General features: G+C 39.1%; 1 long non-coding RNA gene across 1 annotated transcript; it reads right to left on the bottom strand.

Moving 5' to 3' along the window:
• Positions 1 to 551: 551 nt before the first annotated feature.
• Positions 552 to 3395, bottom strand: LOC147152216 (uncharacterized). The gene is made up of 3 exons (XR_015085796.1): positions 3023 to 3395; positions 2720 to 2875; positions 552 to 864 (listed from the first exon to the last, which is right to left on the bottom strand). It is a non-coding gene; the product is annotated as an uncharacterized LOC147152216 (long non-coding RNA).
• Positions 3396 to 12139: the final 8744 nt, after the last annotated feature.

The raw sequence follows: 12139 nt of genomic DNA, 5'->3' as shown, positions 1-12139 counted from the left end.
TATGCAGTATCAAAATATTTACAGACAATACTGTAAAGAATAATAAAAATAAACATCCGTTTACGAAACAAATAAACATACATTATAACATTGGTGAGGTATTTGCTATGATGTTACCCTATTCCGTCACCAAGGGTGCTAAAGAATGACGCTCTGATGTTGTTTATGATGGTGTTAATAATGCTCTGAGAGGGTATACAACGAGCAACTGTTAGCCGCATGAAATGTGAGAAAAATGTGTGAACAAAGATAATAAAATGACACGATACTCACTGTAAATGTTTGTTACATTGGTTGAATAAATTACCTTGAACAGTTGTTTATGCTTTCTTCAATGAGCCTTTAAATCTTTCATTTGACCACAAGGAGAAAACAATCAAGTGACGTTGTGTAACAGATGGTGCGTCGCGGACGGTGCGTAGCACGTTCTTAAAAAGCTGCCGTGACTCGTCACTTCCTTTACACCAGGGGTGTCCAAACTTATTTTAATAAGGGCCAAATACAAAAAAACAAACAAAGGCTCAGGCCACACATTACCCGTAGTGACATATTAACACATGAATACTGTTCTGATTTAACAGAGAAAATGTTTGTTCACAGATGTATGTTGAGCCGAACAGGCTCATCATTCTTTTTGCGTGGCATCTCATCAAAGGAAACTTGGCATAATCCAAACTTTGATAGAAGTCAGGGAGGGAGAGAAGCTGATGTTGACTCTTCAGAGAATCATCACATTGCATTTCACTCAGTTCTACTGTAACTGCAGACTCTCTTCAACTCCTTCTGCATCCACCATGAAGGGGGTCGAGAACAGCTTGATTTGTTTCTCAATGACAGAAAAATCTCGGAAACGTTGGTTGAATTCTGTCACAAGAGATGCAATCACAGACACATATTTCTCCTTTTTAGCAGAAAGGTCGGCCTTTGGAAAAGCAGACTTGATTTCAGACAGTGCAGGGAAGTGTGCAGCATTAAAGCTTCGCGGTTGTGTCTCAAACAGGCGGAGCTAGCTCTAGCTCGAATTATGATGACAGTTTTTACAACAGTGTTTATCACGTTACCAAGCTGGACAGTCTTTGCACACAGTGCTTCTTGGTGGATTATACAACGCATCTTAAGAGCCTCACCTCCGCTCACTTTGGCGCACACCATCGATGCCATTCTTTTGCACTCGCCCGTCATCGCTGGAGCTCCATCCGTCGTTCCTCCACAGAGCTTGTCCCATGTAAGCCCCATCTTTTCAACTGCCTCTGACAGAGCTTCAAATATATTTTTACCCGTCGTTGAGGCTTTTAGGCTCATCATATCAAGCAGCTCCCTCCGTACAGCAAAAACGATCATCTACTCCCCGCAAAAGAATTAATAGCTGCGCGGTGTCTGTGGCATCTGTGCTCTCATCGCATGCTATTGAGTAGAACTCAAAAGCACAAGCTTTGTCTCTCAGCTGAAGTTTCACGTTAGCTTGACAAGTCCTCGATTCTCCGCACCACTGTATTTCTGGATAAACTCACCTGCACTTTTTTCGGGGACATTATTTCTGTGAGTTTGATGAGGCACTGCTTTATGAAAGCACCGTCTGAGAACGGTATGATGTGCTGGGCAATAACTTTAGCGACTTCATAGCTTGCTGCTGTGTTTTCCTGGAATTTGTTAGCACGATGTTGTTGAGCCTGCAGGGTAGCTTGCCATTTGCTTGAATTTTTGTGTTCGTTCGGCACCGGTGTAGCTCTGATGCTTGGTCTCATAGTGGCGACGGACATTATATTCTTTCACCACTGCAACATCTTCATTGCAAATCAAACAGACACACTTTCCGTTTACTTTTTTGAAGAAATATTCATTATTCATTATTCAATATTCATTTTCCCACCGTGTTTGAAATCTTCTACACTCACTTGTAATTTTGCGTTTCTTTGGTGCCATTTCTGCTGACTAAGGTAAAAGATTTTTTTCTCTTTGTTTGGAGGTGAAGCGCCATTTGCATGGCTGGCTCTATCTAGTGTTGAAACTGAGAAGTGCAACAAAGTTGGGCTCAAGCTTCTTGTGCGGGCCATTTGAATTTTATTATTCATTATAATTTCAAAATTTGCGGCATGCCAAAAGAAACTGGCTCGCGGGCCGCAATTGCAGATGGTTTGGACGCCCGTGCTTAACACATACACAGTTCAACTAGAACACAAATGCAACATCGCCACTTTCTGGTGCCTTTGGAAACTGCATTGGTATTAAAAGTAAATTATTTGGAACATTTTGTAAATTATATTAAATGATATTGCATCATGAGTTTACACTGACCAATTAAAAAAATAACAGGTATTGTAATACAACCTTTGACCCTAGTTATAATGAATCACCAAAGACTGAATATTATTTGAAAGAAGCATTTAAGAAATATATGAGGAGCAGAGGTAAAGGTCAAATACTGACAAAGAACATTAGCTGTCCGGACAAGGGCCACATTCCAAACATTACTGCTAATTTGTTTGTGTTCATTCATTTGTAGTTGTTCATTTATTTTTGGTGCATAGTATACTGCATATGTTTTTAACAAGATAAAATGTAACACACTGCTCATCTTTTTTAAATAGTACTTACAGTCAAACCAATCATAGTATCAAGTAGTCAAGGATAGCAACAGTTACATGATGTCCCTCCAGACCGCCAGAGGCGGTACTTAAAGCACATAACTGTCACTCCCGCGCAGGTCAAGAATACATACCAACAAACGTCATTTGCAGAGCTGGGCATCGCCTAACCGCCACCGCGTTCCGTCCTGCAGATTTTATCAACCTCGTGGTCCCGGTCGATCCCTTGTCGGCGACAGCCAATCGGCGTCGGGAATGTAATCTTCACGTCACAAGCACGCGCAGACACGCTGCCAAACAAAAACAAATATCAAACATCAGACACACACACGCACAGCGTGGTGATCGGTGAAATAAAAACAATATGGGGAAGATGTCATTGCCTCTGTGGAACTGCAAGATACACAACACTGTTTTATTTTTTATTTTTTCCTTACCCGGCCGCGTGTCAGGAGTGCGGCACCTGCGCGAGCCGTGGTACAGGTAAGGTTCGTACTCTACGTCGTTTGGATAACTCAGACCGACTGGGACCACATGGGTCGATTAAATATGCAGACGGGAAATAGGCGATGCCCAGCTCTGGTCATTAGCGATCCCCGGGTGACCCAGGGTGTGTATACGAGCCTTTGACAGCCGGTAGATATTCTCTCAGAACCTTCTCGCGTGTTGGCTTGCATGCCACTCGGTTATGCTTTTTCCTATGGATCAAAGCTGTTCTTTTTCATCTGCTACGTTCAGACCAAATCCGCTGTGGGCGTTTCTGGCGGTGCGATTCAATTGAAATCATTGTATGTACGTGGGGAAACGCACCAAAAATCCGTCCATTTGCCTATTGGTCGAAGTTAAAAAAATTGAAAGGAAGGATAAAGGACATCGTGGATAACAAATTGGATGGGCGAAAGAAAAATACTGTTTAGATTCCACACCAGCTGAAAATGTTTTAGAAAGATGTGTTGTTTTAAAGGATTGGTTTTGACCTAGTTGCTCAAATATTTTTAATTTCTACAATATCTTAACTCATAGTATTATGGTGTAGATTAACCTATTAATTAGGAACTTGGGTTCAATAAATGGCTTTTCTGTAAATCATTTTAGAGAGGAAGTCAACCCCAAATTTTTCTTTGCAAGAATATGTTGACGTCTCATTTATTGGAGAAAAACTCTTTGTTGGCCAAACGTGTTGACAAGCTGTCAGTTTGTTGTGTGTGGAGTGACTGAGGGAGAAACAAGAAGATAAGATAGGTTACGGTATTTAAAAAAAAGGCAGCAGAAGACTAACATTCTTCAATGGCAAGGGGGGGGGGATTCACTCGGCAAAGATGACACACGAAGAAACTCGAACGCTTGCCAAAGACCAAGCCAACAGGCTAAACTCAACTTTGTTTGTATTTCATTTGTTTAGAAAAAGCATGTTGTCTTCCATCCATCCATTTTCCTTTTTGCTCCATATGTAGAAGGTTTGTGTTCTTATAATAGTCCCTCCAGCAATTTTTTTCTCAAAATCTAATTTGTTTACAATTAAGCAAACGTTTTCTACAAATTTTAAGTGGATTTTTACAAAAAATGTTTGAAAAAGCAACAGATATTTACAAATGTGTCTATTCTTTATTGAAAAGGATATTTAGCACACATCTCTCAGCATCTGGAGTTGAATCAAATATGATATTTTTCTCAATGTGGCTCTTCAGTGCTTCTTTCTGGTAGACTGCAGCTATATATATATATATATACATATATATATATATATATATATATAGACGCATAATTTGATCTACACATTCACAATGTGCTATGCATCTGGAATGAAAAAAACGTTTCAGAGACATCATTTTCTAGATGAATTTAATCATATTCTCCAATCGATTATACAATTTTAAATAGATTTTCGAATAACCGTTTAATCGAATCCCACAGTGTCCATAATTTGATGAGTAGTCACCAGAAAAAAACTAGTGATGTTTGTTATCCCATTGTTTCCACAAGGTGCCACTCACGATCTACTGCTGTAATTTATTCTAAATTTCCAGCGTAACGACTTTACTAAATTGAACTGGAAGTCCAATGGGCTAAAGCAAATAGCATTTTGACCTGGTTTTGAACAAGTTCATTTTTGGGTTCTCACGTCAACCACTCAAGTAGATAAGTGGGACTGGGAAGTATAATATTATTGACAGTGACGTATAATAATGTGATAATATATTGACGACTTATTATACACCCAGTTACGCGCAGTATATGAACCTGTAGATCGCATTAGGACCACTGTTGTCATCGTTCTTGCTTGGTATCTGGCTTGTACTAGCGTCCAGACGTTTGCACGTAACGAGCACAACTTTCAAAATAAAAGCACCACATATTTTACTTTGACTTCATGGTCATTGTGAGGTCAAGTCAGTGACTCTACTTTGCCTGAGTATGTTTTATGGTAGGAGTGCTCAACCAGTAGATCGCGGACTAGGCACACTTTAAATCTCAAGTCCACAAAAAAGTCAGCCACCTTTTATCTTACGGTGGCGCATGACCTAAATTATAGTTATTAGCAGTCAGCCTTAGCTTGCAGTTGGCAATCAGAGCCAAAGAAGATGCATAACTATTTGTTTTATTCTCATTTAAAGCATGTTTTCCCTGCAATGCACCAATGGCATTGGCAAAGAAAGGTAATCCCAGCCTCCCTGTCTCAGGTCTCCCACTAAAGTAGGCATTCCATTTCCTTTCTACAAACTAAGAGACCTAACTGTCTTGTGTCTGGTTTATTTTTCTGCGTGGTTGATATTAGGGTCCATTATGGCTATTGCTCATCATGGCAAGCATGTATGTATCCGTGGGTGAACTGGTCGTTTACAGGAGGTTGGCTGCTTGAAAAGTAGATCTTTGGTCAAAAAAGGTTGAGCATCCTTGTTATGGTAGTCCACGGAGCTAAGAGCTGCATTGTAGTATACCTTTCCACCAGTAGAGGGAGACATAATACCATCTGTTGTGAAGGGCTGTATCCACCTCTCATATGGTTTGTCTCTTTAGATACAATTTAAAATTCACAACTATTTTTTTTCTTATTTAAAAAGTAAACAATAAATTAAGACCGTTATTTAAAGAATTGTGCAAGCTAAAATGAAGTTCCACACAGCTCCGCATGTTGGGTACGTGCGTGACTTCTCTCACCTAAAAACAATATTGATTTTATGACCTCGTTAAATGCAACCAGTGGGGAACGATGCCGTTTAGCAGTACGCTTCTTTTTATCAGGCAAGGTCAAAGTACAATTTCACGGCCGGAGGTTTGTGCAACACGATGACTTCATTTAAAAAAGACCCTCCTCACGTGTGTCGTGAGGTAAATCTCCGTTTCATTTTAATATGCATCTTAAACGCGGTTAGTTGGATCATTGTTTTATTTACTGCATCACTCATGGCTTTAAACCTGAAGGAAGGTTTTGTGAAGGCATTGTATACATTGATATACATATTACCTGCTATATTTTAATATCTCGTATTGTGTTCATTTTATTTGTGTACTTTTTAAGGTGACTTGTCAAGGAGTACCATAAAAGTGAATCCAATAAATTATAACAAATGACCTGGGATTCCTGATTTTAAATGAATGGCGCCAGCAACAACCGTGGTCCTCATGTTAGCAATCTGTGGAGGGAAAAGGAGAATTTACCTTTGCTATGATTTGGTCGTCATAAGAACAGCTAATACTGAAGCGGTTTCTGTTTATATTGTCAAAAAATATAGATGAATATAGATTATATAGACGGCCCACAATATTTCGAGGCCATTAATTGTATTTTGTTGTATTATAGGGGTTAATCGTTTGCGTGCGGGAGCTCTTCTCCTGCTCTTTTCTCGTTGGTGGCCCTCTTCCTTAACTCAGCCAACCAATGATTGTAGGGGTGCACAACCGAGTAGTTATTGGTTTCAGGAGTGCCACCAGCTGCAGTGATTACCCACCACAGGTTAAATAGGACTCTGTTGCCTTCAGAGCTGGCTGGCTGTCGTGTTTAGCCACTCCTTAGGGCTGGTTGTGTGCTGTCAAGTGTGCGAGCCGTTCCCTGTAACGCCTGTGTGTTTGTATCGCTGTCTTTAGCCTAGTGCATTGTGTTGATTTCTTCTCCATAACCATCCTTCATTCATCCTTGTGTTGTAGGACCTTCGTCACAACCATCGTTGATTCAATCATTAGCCAGTTCATTTGTCTATTGCACTAAGGCAGTTGGCTTCCGGGGTGTTTACTCCACTTGAAAGTGTATTGTTGTGTGTGTCTGCTTAGTTGTCCCTATGTGTGTCTAAGTCCTCGTTATGGTGTGCCGCATTTTACCACAATCATGGGCACTCTATGTGTTTTGAAAGCCAGGCTTGGCCTTGTACACCATTTTTTTTTTTTACTTCCACACTTATGTTAGACCCTTCCTCTGTTACCATGTGGAAGGGTTGGAACAATAGGGAAAAAAATTGGACACTGTAGATGTGTAGATGTTTTTTGGGTTGAATGTTTATTAAACAATGATTTAATGCTAGCTGAGTTAAAATGTTTTCACCAGTTTGGAATTTTAATTTTCTTACTAGAGAATGCAATTTCTGGAGAAATTGCGTGCGAAGGCGAAGACGCTGAATAAAAACTGCGGAATACGTTGGAATGACACTGAATGACGTGGAATGATGTGAAAAATCGCTGAAAGGAAGCAAGAAAGGAAGCTTAAAAAGTACACAATGCGAGATATTAAAATATAGCAGGTAAAAATTGTGAAATAAGGAAGGAAACAAGGTGGAAAGGAAAAGGGCAAGCAAGGAAAAAACGAAGGAAGTGAGAAATCTCTGAAGCAAGAAAGTAGGCTAAGAAACAAGGCAAGAATGACACTAGGAATGAAGGAAGGAAAGAGGAATGAAACTGAATGAACTAGGGGGTTCAGTATCTTGCCGTAAATTTTTTGAATGAGAAAAATGCAAGCCCTGTTGCCAAGAATTTTTGGAATACATTGAGGTTGCAAAGGCGAATCGGTTGAAAAATGTGGAAGGAGTACCGCGCCAAAAAAGTGTGAGGAATAAAATATATATCAACAAATTGATCGTAACTAACTGAATTCTTTACTAACTTAGACATGGAATTTGGAATTTACAGTTATGAATCATGTTAAAAGTGAGGCAGAATCAAATAAATGCACAATGTTGTAGTTTAATGTTGAAATGCAAACTTGGAAAAAAAAACACAAAAGAAAACAAAAAACACAAAACTGACATTTAAAGCAAAAGTCCCTCTTGGGGGATAACTGGTCCGGTGGGGAATTTTTCATTACACCCACTCCATCAAGGGGGCGGTCTTGCACTGGCCAGAGTCACTGATGACCTCCACCCCCTCACTGAAAATCCTGTAGCCAATTAAAATGAAATGAGCATTTTCACATGCATGCTTTTTAATATACAAGTTGTTCGGTCGACAACTTATTTAGCAGTTTCACTCTGAATACATTTTTTGAAGCTTATAAGCGGCGGCGCATCCCCAATTTCCCACGGAATTTGAACGGCCTTTAGATGAGAATGTTACACACAAGAAAAACGATATTGCACCTTTAAAAGTGTATGACTATGCTTTAGAATATGCAATTTTCAAATTATTTGTTCACTGTCATTTTAACCATGTCAAATGTAGTATAGCAACACCAAATTCAATGAGATATATATTTTAAATGGCTGTTTTGAAAACTAAAGCACGCAGAACAATATTTTTACTCTAAGAGCAAAAAAAAAAAAAAAAAAAAACGGCTAATAACTTTTGAAAAACAGTGCATGGAAACATAATACAGTTGAAAATCATGTAACGTTTTGCAACTTCAATCATGCTATTTTATAAATGAAAAACAATTATACAAATCCAAAAGCAGGGGTGTCCAAACTATAGCAGCGACAGTATTTTTTTTCGTGCTCAAAAAGTCCAGGAGAAGGCTACAATAGCCAGCTATGAGGTTGCCCGACTGATCGCAAGACACGGCAAGGCATTTTTAGATGGAAACTTCATAAATCACTGCCTTGTTAAAGTCGTCGAAATAATAACGTGCCCAGTAAAAGTGCACGACTTCAACGTCAGATGTCCAGAAATACACTTGCGCGAAGTTAAGGCTATATACATAATTTCTAGTAAGTGGAACGGCAGAGAGAAACTGGCGTACTCTATTTGAAATGGTTGGATGCATGTTGATTGAATCAGGTCTACCGAAAGAGTCGTGGCCTTATGCTGCCGGAACAGCGGCAGTTATAAGAAAAAGGTGTTACTGCAAGAGAACAGAGGAGACTCCCTATTTCCTTTTTACCGGAGAAAGACCAGGTTTGTCTAAAATGAAAAAGTTTGGTTCAGAGTGTATGGTGTACGAACAAAACAGAAAAAAATTAGACCCGAAAGGTAACTTTTGTTGGTTTTGATCGTCATTCACCTGCACATATGGTTTATTTTCCAGAGAGGAACAAGGTTCAGAAACCCAGTCTGGTCCACTTCTTTACAAAGAGCGTGACTGAGAGCCATACGCAGACCGACTCGGACCAAACAGTGGACCACTACTTAGAGTGGGTACACTGTAACAAATTGATGTCATTTCTACAGTACAATTTTACAGTACCTTCTTGTTTTGTCATTTTACAGTGTTTAACTATAAGTAAATGCATTATGGGTAAAAACAAATTACAGTAACCTGCTACTTTGCGGTTATATATTGTAAAATTTACAGCAACTGTGTTGGGGCATGTATAGGTCATATATATTACAGCTAAATAGTGTTATTAGGATTATTGGCGGTAGAATTTTTCTGAGGAGATGAAACTATGCCGGATCCTGTACAGCCACCTGAGCAAGGCTAAGAATTCAGACGATTGGTGAGTAATATTTGCTTCATTTACGGTTATTTTTCATAATTTTAGACAAAGTGGGTGTAACATTTAGCACGAGGGCAGTCTGCATCGTCTTCACATCGCATTTTTTCAATAAACAGACATCGTTACAGCTAAGCCTTAGCTTAGTGCATTGATACACTCAGCTGTCGAAGGGGATTGGGGCCAGAGGGGTTGAGGTAATGATGTCGGCACTGAAAGTTTTATCCGAATAAGTTATTGTTGTTTAGGACAGAGCTGCATGGAAAATGTACCTTCGCAGTAATTGGGTTTGAATTAGATGTCCAAAAGTTTGCTCGCTTTACAGCAATTTGTTCCTCTGCTATTAGTTAAAAATAATAAAGGAACAATCTATCATATCACGTGTTTTGCAGCTTGTGCACTACCACTGAAGCCCACAGGGATTTTGAGGTAAAAACATGCTGTACAATTTATAGTTAAACCGTAACAACGCAATATGTAAACTAAGGCTTTTCTTTGCATGCCACATTTGTACCCCTGGGTTTGTTAGAGCCAGTATTGCTAATCTAAGTTAGAAACTTTGCAGTGAACGTTTATTTGGAATTCAGTTTGTGTCCAAATTACCTCAAGTAAACAAAATTTGACTCCACAAGTTAACACTATACTACTATCTCAGTGAAGAAATCATGCATTCGCTTGTGTGCCTGTGCGCGCGAGCGTGTTATCTCACAAACTAGGCATCAAGCAACAATTTTATGTGCACACTCAACTGTATGGCAAAAAAACAATGGTTTAATTGGTTACAATCCATACGTTATACAGATGAATATTGTTAAAAAAAAAAAAAAGCTACTTCTCTAATATTGGCTAAGTAACCTGGAAAATGTAAAGCTAAACTGTTGTTGTTTTTTAATTAATTTTCTCCTTCCTCTGTCATTTTTCTCACAGGTCATCATATGAAACTCCACAGTAATGCAGCAAACTGACCTTTTACCTGTGGCGTACCTAATTGTGCATTCAAGAAATTTGCAGCTTTCAAGTCTCAAGTTTCTTTCTGTACAGAGATCATAAAGCGTACAAGACTGACAAAAGTACTACAGATGAGCCCACTGGTATAACGCTGCGATGTCAGATTTTGTCAGGGTACATTTACAAATTTGAAGGAGTTGCTTAATCATCTGAAAGGTCATAACAGAGGGGAGAGAAACATGTCCCTTTAGGGATTAAGAGAAAACATTTTGTGTAAAATCTACATTTGCATCTCACATTTCGAGAAAACACAAAGTAAGTTTGAGAAGAGAAATACGCAAGGTGGTGTTTCCACACCAAGCACAAGAAACACAATGTGAAACCCGTTCTAAACCTATGAGTATGCCCTCTACCTCTCTCTCCAAGTATGATGGACATACAGACACAGAACTGGATGATGTTGTTGATCTTTTTTTAAAAAAAGTCTCTGTTTTACTTGAGACTTCAGACTAAATTTGTTTTGCCAGCATCAGTAATTCAGACAGTTATCGAGGAAAAACAGGACATCCATGATGCTGCTCAGTTTCACATGTTTTCCAAACTTAGAGAGAAATTGTCTCTTCTTGGGGTTCCTGACACAGATATCACTAATCTAATTAAAGAGCTCACAAAAAATGACACATTAAGAAAACGGCAACAACATTTTGCGTACAGACCAGCGTCGCAAGTCAGTATTCAAAAACCACTTCAACTATGTTGCACCTCTGCCTTTGTATTTAGGGATGAGTGACTCAGGGAAAGAATGTTTTGCACAATAAAAGAAACTTCTACTTCTCTCTTTGAATACGAGGCTTTCAAAAAACAGTATGAAAAGTCCCACGCGCGCCTTTCGTCCCCTTATGTGTTTGGAACTCTCATCCGTCTTTGGACATTGAGATTCGAGAGCAAGCATAGGTTTTTTTAAACAGGAAACTACACAACTTTAAAAACTTATGTGCCACTCTTGCAGAGTGACACCAGCTCTGCAGGAAGTTTTTTGCTTCCTGTCATACAAGTTGAAAAAGGAACTGATTTCTATGTTGATGACTATAGTGAGAGAATCAAAGTGGCAACTGCACATTTTAACTTCACAATTTCACATTTACATAGTTCCAGTAATAAATCAAAAACATTAATCTCGTTCAATTCTCTTTGAGATTTACATGAGAATGTGGAAGTGAGCAGAGCTACATAGCTTTATGCTGGGACGAGCGCACACTGCTTCTTTGCTAAAAAAAAAACACTGTTTCTTCACTGATCACGGTTAGGACGAGTGAGGCATTTAACACCAGTCAGGATATTTACAGAGACCAAACTATTGTGCAGAGCACTTTTATACTTTCACATTTTGAAGTGGACAAGAGTAGTAATGTGCATTTGCATTTTGGTGGCGATCGGTCGGCGTTTTAGACAACATACCTGACAAAGCGAGCAATATTACCAGCTTTTAAGTTGGCAGGACAAAATGTTTTATTAGCCAGTCACTATGCTAATATCCAAAAAGAATTTGATCAACACAGCAACAAAGACTAACCTCTAATGGCAGTGCAATGTCTGTCAGGGGAAGACTATAAATTCTGCTTTTTCCAACTGCTGCCTTCAGGTCCTTTAACGTATTTGCCTGAACTTAGGTCAGTAGCCTAATCTTGTCTGCTCTTGCGAGATGAAAATCAATAACATTAAGGATAAATGATGGGAAGCTCTGGCATA

The sequence above is a fragment of the Filicampus tigris genome, chromosome 2, assembly GCF_054856515.1.
Source record: "Filicampus tigris isolate MCC_2025a chromosome 2, RoL_Ftig_1.0, whole genome shotgun sequence".
In the NCBI taxonomy this organism is placed as follows: domain Eukaryota; kingdom Metazoa; phylum Chordata; class Actinopteri; order Syngnathiformes; family Syngnathidae; genus Filicampus; species Filicampus tigris.
Note: the sequence above shows the minus strand (reverse complement) of the source record. Positions and strands in the feature narration are given on the sequence as shown.